Below are 20,906 nucleotides of genomic sequence, written 5' to 3' on the forward strand. Positions count from 1 at the left end.
AGTCAAAACTAAGTGAAAGGATATAATTGAGGACCAATACTCAAGGGCCCGGCCTTTCAGAGTTTAAAAATCACATTCCAAACTGTACTTGCATAAGGAGAAAGCTGTATCAGAATTCTAAACAGTTCAAATCATTCCACATCCAGTGATCAGATTTAATAACTCTTAGTGTGATAGCAAGATAAAACTTGTATTCATCTCCTCTGTGTGTTATCAACAGGAGGGAACAAAGATCAACCACTTGCACCCTTATCGATGGCCCACTGAAAATGTGCTGCAGAAGGCGGCGGAACTTCATTTTGAAGTGGCAGGACGAGTTCTTCTTCAGCAACATCTCACTTGCAGCAATTCCTCTGGGCCCCCCACCCACCTACCCCAGGCCTAACAGGATTACAGCAGACTTTTTGGCCTGGAGTCTCGAATAATAACCTTTCGGACACTTAAAACTCAGAGACATTATGATAATGATCTTTTGTCATTTTAACACCTTTGTCTTTGAGTTATGCAAGTATTGGGCGAAAGGCTGTCTAACCGGACAAAACATTTGGGGGTGGGAAATTATAATAATCTTTATTGTCACAATTAGGCTTACATTAACACTGCAGTGAAGTTACTGTGAAAAGCCCCTAGTCGCCACATTCCGGCGCCTGTTCCCCAAGAGTACATCCACTCAAACTTCACAAAGGGAGTAAAGGTCCCAAGTGGGTTCACGAGGTGTTGCCTGGTACAATGAGAGTAACGCATGCCCACACAGCCATGGTGGAATCACCCCCACACACTGCCCCACGACAACAGCAATGGAGAGTTGACACAGTGGCAGGGAGGGGGTGGTCTTTGTTTTACACCCCCCCACCAATCATTTTTATAGTGTTATATGTAACTGACACACAAATAGGCTGAACTTCCCCTGTGCAACCTTTAGCACCCTAAATCATTTTGCAGGAAAACTCTGCATGGATTTCAAAAATCAAACAGGTAGTGACTTAAACAAAATAAAAACAACACACCAGAATTTCATAAAATGTGTCAACTATTGAAAGACAGCATAATGGAAATTCAGCCCTAAAGACATTAAATTATACAATCTTGGCATCACAGAAATGGATTCAGAGATGAGTGTCCAGACAATGGTGGCAGAAAATTTTAAATTAATCTCCATTGAAAGGATCAGACATTAAGGGCAACTGGATGTGTATTTTTGAGATTCAATTGTTATTTTTAGGGAGCAGCTGAACTGTCCTGTGTGGATCAATTTCATTCCAGTAATTATCCCACTTAGTGGTGAGATCTAGGGCATTCATTATATAAAAGTGACCATCACCAGATTTACAACATCCGAGGTATCTGCACTCCTCCAATTCTCATCTCCTCTTGTATTCTTGCTTTACACGGCCCAGCCGCCCATCCTAAACTGCAGGGTGCCTGTAGCTTCAGTCACTAAAGTCTGTGTGATGAACGGTTACTGTACTACTGAACCCTTGTCATCATGTAAGGTGATGTCCCCTTTAAGACCGGGCTTGGAACCCTGGGGGACTCCGCCTCCGCCCACCTGGGAGCCATATACAAGGGGCTGCCTTGTGGGCGGCACCCAGTTAGCACCCGTCTCGGCACCAGGCCAGTTCTTAGCTTATTAAAGCCTTCTTTACTGTTTTACTCTCTTTTAAAAACATTTTTTTTTTTTTAATTCTCCTCCTTTTTCCACATTTTCTCCCACATTTACATCCATCAACAATAAACAATAGTCAGCAAGATATGTCAGTCCCCATAATAACAACAATCCCATCTACCCACCAACCCCCAAACCTCAGCCCACATGTTTACATAAACAAATGACAAAAAGGAATCAGGGATTACCCGTAGTCACCCTTAATCTTACACAGCAGCCCCCCCCCCCCCAGGTCTCCAGCTCCTCACGTCCACTGCCTCTTGTAAAACTCCTCCTCCCAACCTCGGTTCCTTCTCCCCAACTTTCCACCCCGGCTGGACCACTCGGACCCCGTTCTACCAGGCTCCGATGGCCGCAGCCCCTCCCCCCACCTCACTCCCGTTCACTGGCCGGCTTAAACCGGCCAGCGTAGAGGCCCCCGCCCGGGTCCCTTTCCCACTTGCCTGGCCCTAGGAAAGCCCAAAGATCCCCTTTTAGCACACAAACCCCGCATATCCACCTACACCCCAAAGGACCCTCATACCGTTTTACTCTCTAAGCGTAGTTATTGAAGGTACAACAATCTGGAATTCCCTCTGTACTTCACTCTTCCCCTTTTCAAAGAAAAAAGCCATTTAAGCGGCAATTTAGTGTGGCCAATCCACCTACTCTGCCTATCTTTTTAGATTGTGGGGGTGAAACCCATGCAGACACGGGGAGAATATGCAAACCCCAGATCTTCCCCTGTAGTACTCTCCTTAAAACCCACCTCTCTGACCAGACCAAGCCTCGAGCCCGGACACCTTCCAGTGGCAATATTGAGTCATCAGGGTTCAGTTTTCCAGCAAATGGGCGGACAGGAAGGGTAAGCATAGCAAAAGTAGATAGAAACAAATTCTTTAGCTGTTTGTTGATTTGGAAAAAAAGAGTTGACTGTGTTGTCAATTAGTTAGAAATGAATATTAGCCTTTAATTGGGACCGATGGCTACCCGAGATCCGATGCTATCCGATGAGGATACAGCTGATGGATCTCAGATCAAAGAGCAGAATTTAAATAAGAAAAAATATAAAATCAAATTTCTGTCATAGTCCAGAAAGTAGTTGAAGGATGATAATGAATCAAATCTTTATTCCAGTCTATTAATTTACAGAGTGCAAGATTACAAGCATACAGCTAGTTTAACCACACAATTTCTACAAGCGTCTCTTTATGTGCTAAGGTAAAACCCCTAATGAATGCCCTCTACTAGTATATATTTAAACATAATTGATATACAACTAACACTTCAGACCATCCGCTTTTTAAGCCCAAAGGTGTCAGATGTCCAGTTTAGAGCAGAAAAGAGAACCCAAACCCGAAATATTTTTAAAATTATTCTTGCTGATGTAATTTTTTCTTAAATCACATTACATCACTTGTAATTTCATGATTGCAAGTGGTTTCGGTTAACCCCCAGGTGAGGCGAGTTAGCTCCCAATGTATCTCCCCCGTAAACGTCCATTACATTTGTTTACTGCCCAAGATGTGATCAGGCCATTATTCTGTGAATATCGAAGGCAAGGTTATTTTCAGAGGGAGCAGATCAGCTGTCAGTTTAAATTGTTGGCACAATTTAGAAAGCCTTGGTGCACAAACGGCAGCCTTAGCGTTCGTGCAGGATGATCTCTGATCTCGGAGTTGGGGCCAAGCCCTGTTTCCACCCCCAGCAAGGAAAGTCATTCACCAGCAGGGTTGACACAACAAGCTGCTAATCATAACATTGCTGTTGTCATGGCTCCACTCCTGGCAAGCTTCATATTACAAAGTAGCTGGGTTCAGTTAAGGGTGCTGCAGGAGCTTATTGATCTTGTACTAAAATGGAGACCGTTGGCAGAATTTTCCAAAGCTCCTGACGACGTGACTCATCTGAACAATGCCTTGGATTGCTCCCAAGATGGAGGCCAGCCACAACCCTGCAGTGGGTCGGGGGTGCATCCACATGTCGACCTATCAGATTCAGTGTCCTGGAGGGACAGTCTTAGAATGTTCCTGGAGATCCATCTCCAATTTTCAGGAGGTCCGCCTTCTTTCATCAATAGGGTGTTCGGCACCTTTTCGATATGGCAGCCGGATACAAAGAGCAGATCCCAGGTCTGCCCCATCACCAAACATGGTGCATACCTGGGTGTATAATTAATGAGGTCAGGGTCGGAAGATTTGGCGTGTTTTTCCGTCGGATACTCCTTTGTTCCCGTCCCCACCACAGCATTTAGTCTCAAAATGGGAGAATGCCACCTCATGTCCAAAACGTCTAAACTCGAAACAAGATACAGATCCTTTTACCCAGTGAAAACCAGTACTGACACCTCAACGACCCCATCTTAACTCCTTTCCTTGCCCCATCCATCTCATGAAGGTGGGGACTCTCACTGGGTCGATGTTTGCTGGGCTCTTTTTGGTACACCGCCCAAGTGGTTATTCATCATATGTGTCTAGCCAGTGCCAGTTAGGGATTTGAACACCAGGGATATAACATACAAATCGAATCCATCTTGCACCCAGAAGGGATTACTGATAGAAACAGGGACCCCTAACTCAGTCTCCGTCAAACAGAGGTTCTTGATATACTACATTTGGCAGCTCCCGCTCAAGGCAGATTTTTCGGATCTTTTCCCCGCTCGTAGGGTGGAAGTTTTGATGAAAAAAGGTGCAGGAGTGATTGGAGAAAGTGAAACTCCACTGGTGTGGCTGGATCCACGGACCAGAAGCGAGTTGAAAAGAAGGGAGCAGTTGGAGCGGGAGAATCTTCGTGCGCCACAGATCAAGATGGTGGAGGTAAAGGCCCAGTCATAGAGTCATCGATGTTTACAGCATAGAAACAGGTCCTCCGGCCCAGCTTGCCCATGCCGCCCAGTTTCTATCACTAAGCTAGTCCCTTGCCCGCATTTGGCCCATAATCGCTCTATACCCACCCTGCCCATGTAACTGTCTAACTGTTTTTTTTTTTAAAAAGGAAAACATTGTACCCGCCTCTACCACTGCCTCTGGCAGCTCGTTCCAGGTGCTCACCACCCTCTGTGTGAAAAAATTCCACTCTGGTCTCTTTTGTATCTCTCCCCTCTCACCTTAAACCTATGCCCTCTAATTCTAGTCTCCTCTACCTTTTGGAAAAGATATTGACTATCTACCTTATCCATGTTCATTATTTTATAGACCTCTATTAAGATCCCCCCTTAACCTCCTACGCTCCAGGGAAAAAAAATCCCAGCCTCTCCTTATAACTCAGACCATCAAGTCCTGGTAGCATCCTCGTAAATCCCTTCTGCACTCTTTCTAGTTTAACAATATCCCTCCTGTAATAGGGGGACCAGAACTGAACACAGTATTCCATGTGTGGTCTTACAATATATCTTGTACAACTTCAACAAGATGTCCTAACTCCTGTATTCAATATTCTGACCAATAAAACCTAGCATTAGGAATGCCTTCTTCACCACCCTGTCCACCTGCGACTCCACCATCTTTAAAAAAAAAACATTGAGTACCCAATTAATTTTTTCCAATTAAGGGGCAATTTGACATGGCCAATCCACCTACCCTGCTTATCTTTTGAGTTGTGGAGGTGATGCCCTATCTATTACGACGAGACGAGAGTAGAGAGTAGAGAGTAATCAAGGCTTTATTAAGCAGAGATGTGTTGCCTCCTGCAGCTGCTGCCGAAATGGCTGCAGCTCAGTGAGCACACACATTTATACTCCGCCTACTGGGCAGAGCCAGCAGGCAGGGATCTACCCCCATACCTGCAGTACAGGAGCCTTACCGTATTATCTCTCATATACGTATTATACAAACAGTGGTGACTACCACAGGGGGCAAAACCCATGCAAACAGAGAGAATGGGTTGTTGAACGAGAGGTAGAAGGTCCAGATGGAGCTTGGGTTAGTGTCCACGGGGAAAGCAGTAGAGCAGTTGTGGAGGGCTGAAGGAGCGGTGTGTGAACACGGGGAGAAGGCAAGTAGGATGCTGGCCCACCAACTTAGGAAGCAGGAGGCGGCGAGGGAGATTGGAAGAATGAAGCACGTGATGGGAAGAGTGGTACTGGACCCGGTGGGGGTCAATGAGGTATTTTCTTTTATAAATTTAGAGTATCCAATTCTTTTTTTCCCCCCAATGAAGGGGCACTTTAGTGTGCCCAATTCACCTACCCTGCACATCTTTGGGTTGTGGGGGCGAGACCAACCAAACACAGGACGAACGTGCAAACTCCACATGGACAGTGACTTAGGACCAGGATTCAAACCCGGGTCCTCAGCGCCATGAGCCAGCAGTGCTAACCTCTGCACCACCGTGCCACCAGTTAAAGGGGTATTTGAGGAGTTTTGTAGGAGGAGTCCCCAGCCGGAATTTTCCTGTTATTTCCTCAGGGATGCTTTTCCAAGATCAGTGGGAGCACAGGATTGGGTAAAGGCCATCTAAAAATAACACCTTTCAGATTATATATACTCGCGCTACCCAATCCCACTTGTAAAGTCGCCACATTATTGGTCTAAATCTCAAGAGGATATTCAAAACTCTTTTTAGTTTTTAACTTTTGACAAGATTTGTATTAAACAGATCACTACAGACGTGTAGTTAGCCAGGGTACCAGAACAGTGCCCTGTGGAATCATTCTGTCACTGTTTCCTATGCAATGCCTGTGCGAAGCTTCAAGTCAAAATACAAGTATATAAAAGGGGATGCAATTCAATTAAATTTCAACAAAACATCCCCCACCCCATCCCAAATTACCCAGAACCAAATGAACAAGGACAAGGGGCTGAGGAGATCCCATTTATTCCCTTTTCAGAAAACCTCACCAATAAAAGTGCGCTCTAAACTCCTGGCATCTTTGCTTGACCCCAGTGACATCCATCACCATTTGTTTCCAAATGGATATAAATCCTGTCCCTGAGAATTCTCTCCAATAATCTACCTACTACCGATGTGAGGCTCACCGGCCTACAGTTTCCAGGATTATCCCTGCTACCTTTCTTAACCAGCGGTCCCACATGAGCTATTATCCAGACCTCTGGGATCTCACGTGTAGCCAATGAGGATACAATGTTGTCAGTCAAGGCCCCAGCAATTTCCACCCTTGCTTCCCTCAGTATTCTGGGGTAAATCCCATCCAGCTCAGGAGATCACTCTATGTTAATATCTTTTAGCAGACCCAATACCTCCTCCTTTTTGATGTTAATATGACCCAGACTGTCCACACACCCTACCCAAGAATCATCTTCCACAAAATCTCTTTCTTTGGTGAACACTGATGCAAAGTACTCATTTAGTACCTCACCCATTTCCTCGGGCTCAACACATAGATTCCCCCCGCTGTCCTTAAATGGTCCAATTCTTTCCCTGGCCACTCTCTTGCATTTTACATATGAACAAAAAGCTTTGGGATTCACCTTAATTCTACTTGCCAAGGACTTTTCATGACCCCTCCTAGCCCTCCTTATTTCCTGCTTCAGTACCTTCCCACTTTCTTTATACTCCTCAAGCGTTTCGACTGTCCGCACACTTCTAGACCGTACAAAAGTCTCCTTTTTGACGAGGTTCACAATATCCCTCATTATCCAAAGCTCTCTAAACTTCCCATACTTATCATTCGTTTGTGAAGTTTGCACATTCTCCCCATGTCTGCGTGGGTCTCACCCCCACTACCCAAAAGATGTGCAGGCTAGGTGGAGTGGCCACACTAAATTGCCCTTTCATTGGAAAAAAAAATAATTGGGTACTCTAAATTTTTTTAAAAGGTTAGTCAGGCATGACCTACCTGTCATGAATCCATGCTGGCTGTCCCTAATTAACTGAAAATTTGAGGTGTTCAGTTATCTTATCCTCGATTATCGACGCCAACAATTTCCCCACCATAGATGTAGGCTACCTGGTTTGTAATTCGCTGATTTTCCTCTTTGTCCTTTTTAAAAAGCGGAGTGACATGGGAATTTTCCAATCCGGAGAGACTCCTGAATCTACAGAACTCTGAAAGATTATTCTTGGGCATCTACAATGTGCTCCCCTACTTTCTTTAAAACTCTTGGATGGAAACCATCGTCCGGGAGATTTGTCACTCTTCAGTTCCATTAATTTCCTCATTATTGATGTTATGCTTACACTAATTTTAATTAGTCCCTGTTCCAATCCACTCAATGTCTTCTGGACCTCCGACAAGCTATTGTTGCTAACTTTCTCCTTGGTTCAATTGCTCTGTTTTGTTACCTTTGCTCTCGAGTCGCCAGGTATCTTTATGATACCGCCACGAGGTTCAAGTCGGAGTAATGATCAATAACCCAATACACCGATTAGTAAGATTCAAATCAAAGCACATTTATTATACACAGTAATCGCTACTCATGCACAAATTCTACGTCTAAGCTACTTCTACAACTAACAGGCCTATACTTAACTTCGGACTGGCCCACCAGGTCAGGGGAACAAATGGCCTTTCGTTCGGGTTCTGAGGTCTGCGGGATTCGAAGTTGGTACAGATCGGTAGCGAGGAGCGCCTATCTCGTAGCGAGCATTGAATTAAGACTTACTTTGTTCGGGGGTCACTGCATCGGTCATGGTCAATGTTGGTTCGTGTTGCTGGGTGACCCGGGCAGGACGCAGAGATGAAGAGAACGATTTGAACTTGGGGCTTAACTCTTATAGTCCCCAGGGGCTTCCCGCCTTTCGGGGCGGACACTGTACCTGGTCCCAAGTGATTGGACTTTGTCCCAATCGCTTGGTTCGATTTCTCCAATACTGGAGCGGTTCCCTGATTGATGGGCGGTCTTGAGGTGCTCGTTCACCTCCTTTGTGTTGGCTCCTGCTGGCGCCGAGGAGTCTGGCTTTGCTTTGTGTGTCCCAAATGTTACTTATTGTTCCCGGGGATTGCTCATCAGTATGTAGATGGCTGTTCGCTTTGTTATGCTGATGGTCGCTGGTATCGATGATGTCTTGGCTTTGCAGAGGTAAATACACAGCAAACCTGCAGCTGCTGGTTTCTGTCTATGTTGGCTGACTTTCCCATCAGCCTTTGCCGTTTAAATCGAGAGTTGGCCAATTTAGGTGGCTACACTATCCTCATTTTCCACTGTAAATACTGAGGCAAAGTAATTATTCAACATGTCTGCCATTTTCCCATATTCAGTGACAATATCCGTGCTTCCAGTCTGTAGCAGGTCAACATTGCTCCTGATCACCCACGTTCCCTTTATGTAATAAGACTGGTAAATTCCTCTCTCTCTGTTACTCTCAGCTACCGCCTAGAATCTGCAGGTGTTCAAAACCCAAACTGGCCGTCACCTGATCATTGCTTCCCAATTCACTGCCTCCTCACGCTACCTATTTTCAAACTTGTGGAACTTGGCTCTTGCCAAGTTTTCTTACAACACAAACATCAGAAGATGGTGGCAGCAGGATCGGACTACAATGGAATAGGAGGGGCTGTGGTGAAGAATACCTTTGAAACTCAATCCCTGCACCTACAGTTAAAGCAGAACAATTTAGAAAGCTCGTGCATTATAATTGGTTGCTACTTTTGCACAACATGCACCATCCATGCTGCTTACTGAGACTCCGTATTGCCTTCTTTTCTTTTAACATTGAAATCTCTCAAAGCCTCCCATTCTCTTGCTGAAAATAAACCTGAAGTCACCAATAAGCAGACATTCATAATGATCAATTATGCAAGCCACTGACTAATCAGGAATACCAGAGATACACATTTGCTGCTAACTTACTGGATCAGGCATTGAGCTACCAACGGTCACACCTTCATAATGATCAATTATGCAAGCCACTGACTAATCAGGAATACCAGAGATACACATTTGCTGCTAACTTACTGGATCAGGCATTGAGCTACCAATGGTCACACCCAACGATTACCTTAAAGAAAGGTGCGAAGTGAGTGGGAAAACCAATAGACGTGTGTGTCGTGTTGGGTGTTCTGGTCTACAAACAGGTCAACATGGCTGGAGATGGTGTAACTCTATTTTATTAACAATTCAACTGTAATAACATACTGTAAGCTTGGGTACGTGCATTACCAGCTTATCTGTGGACCCTGTCCTATCACTATCTAGGTGAGTAACTCAGCACATGGTGAATGTCTGAGAGGCAGGCTGTGAGCTCTGTGCTCTGAGCTGGCTGCTGCTAGAATGAGCGGGAACTCTGGTGTCCCCCATCTTTATAGTGCGTGTGCTCTCACTGGTGATTGGCTGCGATGTTGTGTATGCTGGCTGGTCCTACTGTGTGTCCATCAGTGTGTCAGTGTGTGTGTGATTGCACCATGATATGCTGATGTATATCATGACAGTGTGGTTAGAACTAATGGGGAAACGAAAAGGAAGCACAGGAGAAAATGCATAGGAGAAAGCGAGACACGGTGGTTAGCACTGCTGCCTCACAGCTCCAGGGACCCGAGTTAAATTCCAGCCTTAGGTTACTGTGTGGAGTGTGTATGTTCTCCCTGTGTCTGTGTGGGTTTCTTCCGGGTCCTACGGTTTCCTCCTTCAGTCCAAAGATGTACAGGTTAGGTGGATTGGCCACAATAAATTGCCCCTTAGTGTCCAAAAGGTTAGGTGGGGTTACTGGGGTATGGGCCTAGGTAGGGTACTCTTAGAGGGTTGGTGCAGACTCGATTGGCCAAATGGCTTCCTTCTGCACTGCAGGGCTTCTATGATAATTAGATACAGCTCATCTTTCCTGACTGCTTCTCTGCAAACATGGTTTGCTACTCGCACACATCTTTACACTTGGAAGCACTTGCTCGTAAGATCTTTAACCACAAATAGTGAACATGAAGCAATACCACAACTCTAAAAATTCTCATCCACTCATTCAAATCTCTCCATGGTCTCGCCCTGCTGATCCTCTGTAACCTCCTCCAGACCTACAACCCTCTGAGGTCTGTTCACTCCTCCAGTTTTGAATGCTTCAGCATCCTTGATTTTTATGGCAAGAGCATTGGTGGCTGAGCCCTCTGCTACCTAGGCCCCAGCTCTGGAATTATATCCCCAAACATTTTCGTAAGAAAAATAGAAACATTGAATTAGAAAATAAGGAGTACAAGAGCAAAGGGATCTAGGGATTCAAGTGAACAAATAATTTAAAAGTAGCACGACAGATCAGAAAGGCAATTAAAATGCTACCAAAGCATTTTTTAATTTCGAAAGAATTCAAAATGTGTGAAGTTATCATGCAAGAAACCATGGTCAGGCCTCATTCAGAATGCTGTGCATAGTTCTATTTTTTTTCCATAAGGGTTTATGTATTTGAAAAAGCACAAAAGAGATTTATAAGAAAAGGTACTGGAACTGAGGACTACAGATACCAGGAAAGGTTGATAGATTGGGACTCTTTGGAAAAGAGAAGACTTATAAAAGGCCTGATTGAGACCTTTAAAATATTAATGAGTTGAACAGTCTGGATGTGCAATGCTTCCACTTGTGGGAGAGTTCAAAACTAAAGGCCATAAATACTAGATAGCTAACAAATCTGACAGGAAAAATCAGGAGAAATTTCTTTATTTCGGTTAGAATGTGGAACTCATTACCACAGGAAATAGAGACAAAGAGCAGATGTATTCATCTAGTTTTCTTTTACATGTACAAGGGAAAAGTGAATAAAAGTGAACAATATGAGGAGGGGCTGAGAAAAGACAGATGGGATGGGAGAGACGTGTGTGGATTATAAGCACCAGCGCATAGTTAAGCCTGATGGCAGGCTCAATGCTGAATAATCTACATGAACCCCTCCTTTCCCTACAAGAGGCTTTTCAAATCTTACTTCTACCAATGTTTTAATCATCTTGCCCAATGGCTTGGTTGAGAAGGCAGGGCCGGTACGGGCATTGAACCCATGTTGCTCCGCATCATGAACCAGCTGTCCAGCCAACTGAGCTAAGCCAATCCCCTATGTTGAGCTGAATATAGTGGAGCAAAGAGCCCCACTGCTGATCTCATGAAAGAGGGGTGGATAAGCAACTAACAACATAGGTCTTCAACCGACAACCTCCTGACTCAGGAGGCAAAGGAACAACCAACTCAGGCAGGTTGACAGCTATGCAGTGTACAAACATGGTTTTGTACCGTGTTCAAGTCCGACTGTGTAAACTCGCTCTCAAGTCCGTCTGTTTTAAATTCGATAATTAATGCACCACAGCAGATCGAAAATTCAAATCCAGTTTTTAAAATTAAGGTCTGGTCACAGTCCCCTTTTCAGGATTTTACAATAGGCTGTTGTTTGTTTATATCAGTTAGTCGAACAATGTTCAGACTGGAGAATTTGCATGCAGCTTTTGGTGAAGTTTAATACCGGCCTGAATGTGTTGGATGTACTGGAGTCCGGGGAATTCCTGAATATTGTGGTTGGGCTTGTTCTACAGTTACTATCCTTTCTCAAATACAAAAAGGTTGTATATTTATATCCCATTAGAAGCAGTTCAGCGGAGGTTCACTCGATTCCATTGCTTGGATGAAAAGGAAGGCCGAACAGATTAGGTCTATACCCGGTAGAGTTTAAAAGAATGAGGGGTATTAAAGGATACAAGAACACAAGGGGATTTTTGGGGGTAGATACTGGGGGACGTTTTCACTTGTGGAGGAAACTAGAAGGAGGGAACATAGTTTATGAATAAGTGGTCTCAAATAAGTAGTCTTACTTTTCAGACAGAGATGAAGAGAAATGGTTTCTCCCAGAGGCTCATTAGTGTGGAATTCACTTCCCCAGAAGATAGTGGAGGCTTGGTCATTAAATTTATTCAAGGCTGACTGAGACAGACTTTTGTTAATCAAGGGTTATGTGGGAGGGAGGAAGGGGGGGGGGGGGGGGAGGGAGAAGAGGCAGACAGGAAAGTGGAGCTGAACCAGATTAGCCATCTTATTGAATGTTGGAGCAGGCTCGAAGGGCCTACTGCTGTTCAGAAATCCCATGCTGACATGGTCTTCCTCATCATCCACTACCTTTCTAGCCTATTCTTAAATGTTGACATTGGGCACGATCTAACCGAATTGCAACAGAGTCCTGTGTTAAGTGTGTTTAACCAGGTGCTTCCTGGCACTCCCAGCGGTGAGAAAGACCACACGATCTAATGGGACTTTGTTGCAATCCAGGGCTGGGGGGGGGGGGGGGGGGTGCAAAAAGTGGTTCTAAAATTGTTGTTCTTCAATCAAGCAGGATGTGCTCCTATCCCACTGTAAGTTGTAACCTTGCCCACATCCCTACCCCTCAGGTCCGCGGTTCCTCCTGCTCACAGCCTCTACCTGGACACACACCAAACCTAGCTCCTCTCACCCATGCTTCCTACACCCCTCCCCTTATCCGAACGTTTTGTCAACACTGGCTGCTGATAATTCCGTCCAATTTAAACTTTGTGCCACTGTCCAACTCTCCATCTCTTTCCTAATGGGAGAGATAACAGAGTGTGTTCAACACAGATCTGACTGGATGCTCAGTCCAGGAAACACATCAAGTGAATGAAAGACTGAAGATAGGCCAAATAGCATCTCACCCATGGAGCAGAGGCGACCGAGGGGGGACATGATTGAGATGGATGGAATTATGAGGGGCATTGACAGAGTAGACGGGAAGAAACTTTTCCACTTGGTGGAGGGATCAATATCCAGGGGGTTAGGGTTGGGGCAGGAGGTTTAGAGGGATTGAGAGGAAAATATATTCACCCATGAGGGTGGTGGGAGTCTGGACCTCACTGCCTGAAAGGGTGGGAGAGACAGAGACCCGCATAGTATAGTCTTAAGAATTCCTCTGCCCCACAAAAAAAATCTAATTCTTCTCCAGAAAATTACCTAATTTGTGTGACTTGCTTTAGTCCATGATAAGGAACGGTGGTCAAAAAGAAAAATTATGTTTATAAAACACCCAAATAACATTTTTCTATCGATTCCAAATAAAAGCAAAATACTGCAGATGCTGGAAGTCTGAAATAAAAACAGAAAATGCCGGAAAACGTCAGCGGCGAGAAACAGTCAATGTTTTGAGTCTGAATGTGAAGAGGCATATTGAATTGAAACATTAACTTGGATACTCTTTCCACAGATAATACCGGATATACAACATTTCAAAGTTCTGTTTGGAGATATGCGATTTGCAAAAGGGCTGGACAGACAGGATGGAGGAATGCTGTTTCCTCTGGTTGGGGGAAGGTCTCGAGCAAGGAGTCACAGCCTCAGGATACGGGGTAGGCCATTTAGGACAGCGATGAGGAGAAACCTCTTTACTCAAGGGTGGTGAAGCTGTGGAATTCTCTACCACAGAAGGCTGTGGAGGCCAAATCACTAAATATATTTAAGACGGAAATAGGTAGATTTCTAGATCTTAAGGTATGGGGAGAGAGCTCGGGAAGTATGGAGTTGAGATCGAGGATCAGCCATTGAACCCCTGCAGTGCAAAAGGAAGCTATTCGGCCCGTCGAGTCTGCACCACCCCTCTGAAAGAGCACCCTACCTAAGCACACTCCTCCACGCTATCCCTATAATTCCAGAATCCCACCTAACCTACACATCTTTGGACACCAAGGGGCAATTTAGCATGGCCAATCCACCTACCCTGCACGTCTTTGGACTGTGGGAGGAAACCGGAGCACCTGGAGGAAACCCACGCAGACATGGGGAGAATATGCAAACTCCACCTAGTCACCCACAGCCTGAATTGAACCCAGGTCCCTGGCACAGTGAGGCAGCAGTGCCAAACATTGTGCCACCATACTGCCATGATCACACTGAATGGTAGAACAGGCTCAGTTGGCCGAATGGCCTACACCAGCTCCTATTTTCTGCGTTTCTATGTAAGCATGGGCCATTGCTCCATGTAGATATCCTGAAGGAGCGTAATTCCAACACTCATCATATACACAGTCACCTTGACCTGGGTCATACCAAAGTACCCTTTGAGCCTGCACAATCAGCCAAAAAATTACTTTACAATCACCAGGCAACCCCCAGGTTGAAAACATAACGCACGACACAGCATTGAGAATGTTCCAGATTGGGGGGGGGGGGGGGGGGGAGCACCTTTCGCCCCCCCAATCTGGAACATTCTCAATGCTGTGTCGTTTTTCTAGCGATAGTGTTTCTACCAATTTACCAACCAGAAATCTCCAACTTTAAAATGCACATATTGAATTCAGTGGAGGGTTAATCCCAGAATGTCAGGCAGCTGACTAACTGCACAATCGCAAATAAAAATTACAAGACAATAACTGCAGATGTCCCAAGACAAAACACGAAAGTAAATAATGAAGCAAAAAACAAGCCTCCTTCGCTCTCTGCACACTTCACACCTGCCCCATTATTCTCTGTGCTGTCTCTTCACTCATTTCCACTAAGCTGACCAATTCTAACCCTCCTGCCCCGATGCTCTGCCTCTTTCCCTCTTCCTCTCTCCCCCCATTCCTTCTCCTCTTCCCATTCCTCCGTCCGGCCGCAACCCTTTCATTTCATTCATACAACCGGGAAAGTTGCAGTAACTGTTTCTGGGTTAAAGTTTCTCACCCACCTGCCGCTTGCAGCTGATGTGACTTCGACACTGGTTTGAGGATTTGATAAAACAGCGGGAGGGCGGGAGAAAGCCGGGCAGCTTCAGAAGGACACGGCTCGGCCGGCAGAGTGAATTCCAGGTAGAGGATTCTCACTGAGCCTGGCCAATAGCGGAGCTGAAATAAAGCTGCCACCGAGCGCACAACCTACAACTACCAGAGATCCTCTAACAGGCGGGGTGGAGACTTCCAATTGATCAGCTGCACATACCCAGGTCCAGATGTGGGCTGGGGGAGGCAAAACATACTCACTTGAGGCGAGGAAAGCCCAACACCGACGACTCAGGGGGGAATCCCCAACACCCCGACCTGGAACTCAGAGGGGAATCCCCAACACTCCCACCTGGGACTCAGGGGAAACCCAACACCCCCACCTGAGACTCAGGGGGGGATCGCCAACACTCCCACCTGGGACACAGGGGAACCCCAACACTCCCACCTGAGACTCAGGGGGGGATCGCCAACACTCCCACCTGGGACTCAGGGGAACCCCAACACTCCCACCTGGGACTCAGGGGGGAATCCCCAACACTCCCACCTGAGACTCAGGGGGGAATCCCCAACACCCCCACCTGGGACTCAGGGGAACCCCAACACTCCCACCTGAGACTCAGGGGGGAATCCCCAACACTCCCACCTGAGACTCAGGGGGGAATCCCCAACACCCCCACCTGATACTCAGGGGAACCCCAACACTCCCACCTGAGACTCAGGGGGGAATCCCCAACACTCCCACCTGGGACTCAGGGGAACCCCAACACCCCCACCTGAGACTCAGGGGGGAATCCCCAACACCCCCACCTGGGACTCAGGGGAATGCCCAACACTCCCACCTGGGACTCAGGGGAACCCCAACACTCCCACCTGAGACTCAGGGGGGAATCCCCAACACCCCCACCTGAGACTCAGGGGGGAATCGCCAACACTCCCACCTGGGACTCAGGGGGGAACCCCAACACTCCCACCTGAGACTCAGGGGGGAATCCCCAACACTCCCACCTGGGACTCAGGGGAACCCCAACACTCCCACCTGAGACTCAGGGGGGAATCCCCAACACCCCCACCTGAGACTCAGGGGGGGATCGCCAACACTCCCACCTGGGACTCAGGGGAACCCCAACACTCCCACCTGAGACTCAGGGGGGAATCCCCAACACCCCCACCTGAGACTCAGGGGGGGATCGCCAACACTCCCACCTGGGACTCAGGGGGGAATCCCCAACACTCCCACCTGAGACTCAGGGGGGAATCCCCAACACTCCCACCTGGGACTCAGGGGAACCCCAACACTCCCACCTGAGACTCAGGGGGGAATCCCCAACACTCCCACCTGGGACTCAGGGGGGATCCCCAACACACACGTTTGGGGCTGGCAAGATCCCCAACAAACACACATGGACGGCATGGTAGCACAGCGGTTAGCACTGTTGCTTCACAGCTCCAGGGTCCCAGGTTCGATTCCCGGCTTGGGTCACTGGCTGTGCTGAGTCTGCATGTTCTCCCCGTGTCTGCGTGGGTTTCCTCCGGGTGCTCCGGTTCCTCCCACAAGTCCCGAAAGACGTGCTGTTAGTATGGTAGTATGTATTAGGGGTCACGTGGGACTGTGAAGCCGTGATGCTATTGGCTGACAGATCCCGGGTCCTGGTTGGCTGTTGACCTCTGGCTCCGCCCTGAAGGCGGAGTATAAGAACCCGTGCTTCTCCCCGCCGCTCCATTCTGTTGCTGAACTGCTGGGAACAAGTCATGCTTAATAATGCCTCATCGACTTCATCTCTACTCGTCTCTCTTGTAAGTCATTGTGCGCTACAATTTATTAAGCGTGCTTAAAGGACTATGGAGCTCCGGATCGCCCCGGAATGCCTGCGGATCAGCCCCCATGCAGTGAACTCGGCAGCAGTTTTTAAACACTGGCAAGCTTGTTTCGAAGGCTACCTCTGAACGGCCCCCGGCCGGATCACAGAAGACCAGAAACTGCAGGTCCTGCACTCAAGGGTAAGTCCGGAAATTTACCCTCTCATAGAAGACGCAGAGGATTTCCCGACGGCGCTCGCAGCACTGAAGAGCATCTACGTTCGCCCCGTGAACCTGGTCTACGCACGCTACCAACTCGCAATGAGGTGGCAAAGTCCCGGAGAATCGTTAGAGGAGTTCTACGCCGCGCTGCTAATTTTGGGACGGGGCTGCAGCTGCCCGCCGGTAAACGCGACTGAACACACGGACATGTTAATTCGCGATGTGTTTGTGGCAGGTATGAACTCTCCCCAAATCCGCCAAAGACTTTTAGAAAAAGAGTCGCTAGGACTCTCAGAGGCACGGGCCATTGCAGCTTCCCTAGATGTGGCCTCGCAAAACGCCCGCGCCTATGGCCCCGACCGCGCGGCAGCCCCTTGGGCTCCATGGACCCCCGTCGCGTCAAACCCCCCCCCCTCCCTCACTGGCTTGCGCGGTTAAAGCGCCGGATCATCCCGGGGGGGGCCCGCTGCTATTTCTGCGGGCAAGCGAAACACCCCCGGCAGCGCTGCCCGGCCCGCGCAGCTATGTGCAAGAGCTGCGGCAAAAAAGGCCATTTCGCGGCTGTGTGCCGGTCCCGGGGGGTCGCCGCAATCCCTGGAGAAGAACGAGCCCAGCGCATCCCAACCGCTCCCCAACCGCCCCATGTGCGACCCGCGGGCGCCGCCATTTTGAGTCCCGGCCACCACGAGGGGAGGATGGGCGCCACCATCTTGTGACTCCCCAGCCACGTGCGATGCATGGGGGCGGCCATTTTGTCCACCCCCGACCACGTGCGATCCATGGGGGTGGCCATTTTGTCCACCCCCGGCCGCGTGCGATTCATGGACGCCGCCATCTTGGATGACAACAAAGGACCCCAGCATTGACGGCTCCACGGGGTCCGAAGAAGACGCTGTGACACTACGACCACGACTGGCTTCGGTGACGCTGGATCAATCACGGCCCCGGACGCTCCAGACGACGACAACAACGGTGCTGATCAACGGACACGAGACACCATGCCTGATCGACTCCGGGAGCACCAAAAGTTTCATCCACCCCGACACGGTAAGACGCTGTTTTTTGACCATCCATCCAAGTACGCAAAAGATTTCCCTAGCTGCAGGATCCCACTCCGTAGAGATCAAAGGGTTCTGCATCGCGAACCTAACGGTGCAAGGGAGGGAGTTTAAAAACTACAGGCTCTGTCCTTCCCCAACTCTGCGCGCCCACATTACTGGGATTAGATTTCCAGTGCAACCTGCAGAGCCTAACGTTTCAATTTGGCGGCCCAATACCCCCACTCACTATCTGCGGCCTCGCAACTCTCAAAGTTGAACCGCCGTCCTTGTTTGCAAACCTCACCCCGGATTGCAAACCCGTCGCCACTAGGAGCAGACGGTACAGCGCCCAGGACCGGATATTTATTCGGTCTGAAGTCCAGCGGTTGCTGAAGGAAGGCATAATCCAGGCCAGCAATAGTCCCTGGAGAGCACAGGTGGTAGTAGTAATGACCGGGGAGAAGCAAAGGATGGTCATAGACTATAGCCAGACCATCAACAGGTACACACAGCTAGATGCGTACCCTCTCCCCCGCATATCCGACATGGTAAATCGGATTGCCCAGTATAAGGTTTTCTCCACCGTGGACCTCAAGTCCGCCTACCACCAGCTCCCCATCCGCCCAGGTGACCGCAAGTATACAGCCTTCGAGGTAGACGGGCGTCTATACCACTTCCTAAGGGTCCCATTTGGTGTCACGAACGGGGTCTCGGTCTTCCAATTGGAGATGGACCAAATGGTTGACCAGCACGGGTTGCAGGCCACGTTCCCGTATCTCGACAACGTAACCATCTGCGGCCACGATCAGCAGGACCACGACGCCAACCTCCAAAAATTCCTCCAGACCGCTAACGCCTTGAACCTCACATACAACGAGGAAAGGTGTGTTTTTAGCACAAACCGGCTGGCCATCCTGGGCTACGTAGTGCGCAATGGGATAATAGGCCCCGACCCCGAACGCATGCGCCCCCTCATGGAATTTCCCCTCCCCCACTGCTCCAAAGCCCTGAAACGTTGCCTGGGGTTCTTTTCATATTACGCCCAGTGGGTCCCCCAGTATGCAGACAAGGCCCGCCCGCTAATACAGACCACTACTTTCCCCCTGTCGACAGAGGCTCGCCAGGCCTTCAGTCACATCAAAGCGGATATCGCAAAGGCCACGATGCACGCCATTGACGAGTCCCTCCCCTTCCAGGTCGAGAGCGACGCCTCCGACGTAGCTCTGGCGGCCACCCTTAACCAAGCTGGCAGACCCGTGGCCTTTTTTCTCCCAAACCCGCCACGCCTCAGAAATCCGACATTCCTCAGTGGAAAAGGAAGCCCAAGCCATAGTGGCAGCTGTGCGACATTGGAGGCATTACCTGGCCGGCAGGAGAGTCACTCTCCTCACCGACCAATGGTCGGTAGCCTTCATGTTCGATTGCATCAGTATTCACCAAAGAGAGAGAATTGGTAGATGTTGAGTCTGGAGAAGGGGGTGTAGATAGCCTGGGTCACATTGTGATCCAAAAAGACGAGGTGTTGGGTGTCTTAAAAAATATTAAGGTAGATAAGTCCCCAGGGCCTGATGGGATCTACCCCAGAATACTGAAGGAGGCTGGAGAGGAAATTGCTGAGGCCTTGACAGAAATCTTCGGATCCTCGCTGTCTTCAGGGGATGTCCCGGAGGACTGGAGAATAGCCAATGTTGTTCCTCTGTTTAAGAAGGGTAGCAAGGATAATCCCGGGAACTACAGACCGGTGAGCCTTACTTCAGTGGTAGGGAAATTACTGGAGAGAATTCTTCGAGACAGGATCTACTCCCATTTGGAAGCAAATGGACGTATTAGTGACAGGCAGCACGGTTTTGTGAAGGGGAGGTCGTGTCTCACTAACTTGATAGAGTTTTTCGAGGAGGTCACTAAGATGATTGATGCAGGTAGGGCAGTAGATGTTGTCTATATGGACTTCAGTCAGGCCTTTGACAAGGTCCCTCATGGTAGACTAGTACAAAAGGTGAAGTCACACGGGATCAGGGGTGAGCTGGCAAGGTGGATACAGAACTGGCTAGGCCATAGAAGGCAGAGAGTAGCAATGGAGGGATGCTTTTCTAATTGGAGGGCTGTGACCAGTGGTGTTCCACAGGGATCAGTGCTGGGACCTTTGCTCTTTGTAGTATATATAAATGATTTGGAGGAAAATGTAACTGGTCTGATTAGTAAGTTTGCAGACGACACAAAGGTTGGTGGAATTGCGGATAGCGATGAGGACTGTCGGAGGATACAGCAGGATTTAGGTTGTCTGGAGACTTGGGCGGAGAGATGGCAGATGGAGTTTAATCCGGACAAATGTGAGGTAATGCATTTTGGAAGGTCTAATGCAGGTAGGGAATATACAGTGAATGGTAGAACCCTCAAGAGTATTGAAAGTCAAAGAGATCTAGGAGTACAGGTCCACAGGTCATTGAAAGGGGCAACACAGGTGGAGAAGGTAGTCAAGAAGGCATACGGCATGCTTGCCTTCATTGGCCGGGGCATTGAGTATAAGAATTGGCAAGTCATGTTGCAGCTGTATAGAACCTTAGTTAGGCCACACTTGGAGTATACTGTTCAATTCTGGTCGCCACACTACCAGAAGGATGTGGAGGCTTTAGAGAGGGTG

General features: G+C 48.2%; 1 protein-coding gene across 1 annotated transcript in view; it reads right to left on the minus strand.

Moving 5' to 3' along the window:
* cers4a (ceramide synthase 4a) overlaps nucleotides 1–15,346 on the minus strand; it is a 58,076-nt gene extending 42,730 nt beyond the window's left edge. The window contains exon 1 of the mRNA XM_072482638.1: nucleotides 15,173–15,346. The gene's annotated coding sequence lies outside the window, so the exon portion shown is untranslated. The remainder of the gene's footprint in view (nucleotides 1–15,172) is intronic.
* Nucleotides 15,347–20,906: the final 5,560 nt, after the last annotated feature.

This window comes from Scyliorhinus torazame, chromosome 18 (genome assembly GCF_047496885.1).
Source record: "Scyliorhinus torazame isolate Kashiwa2021f chromosome 18, sScyTor2.1, whole genome shotgun sequence".
NCBI classification, from domain to species: Eukaryota; Metazoa; Chordata; class Chondrichthyes; order Carcharhiniformes; family Scyliorhinidae; genus Scyliorhinus; species Scyliorhinus torazame.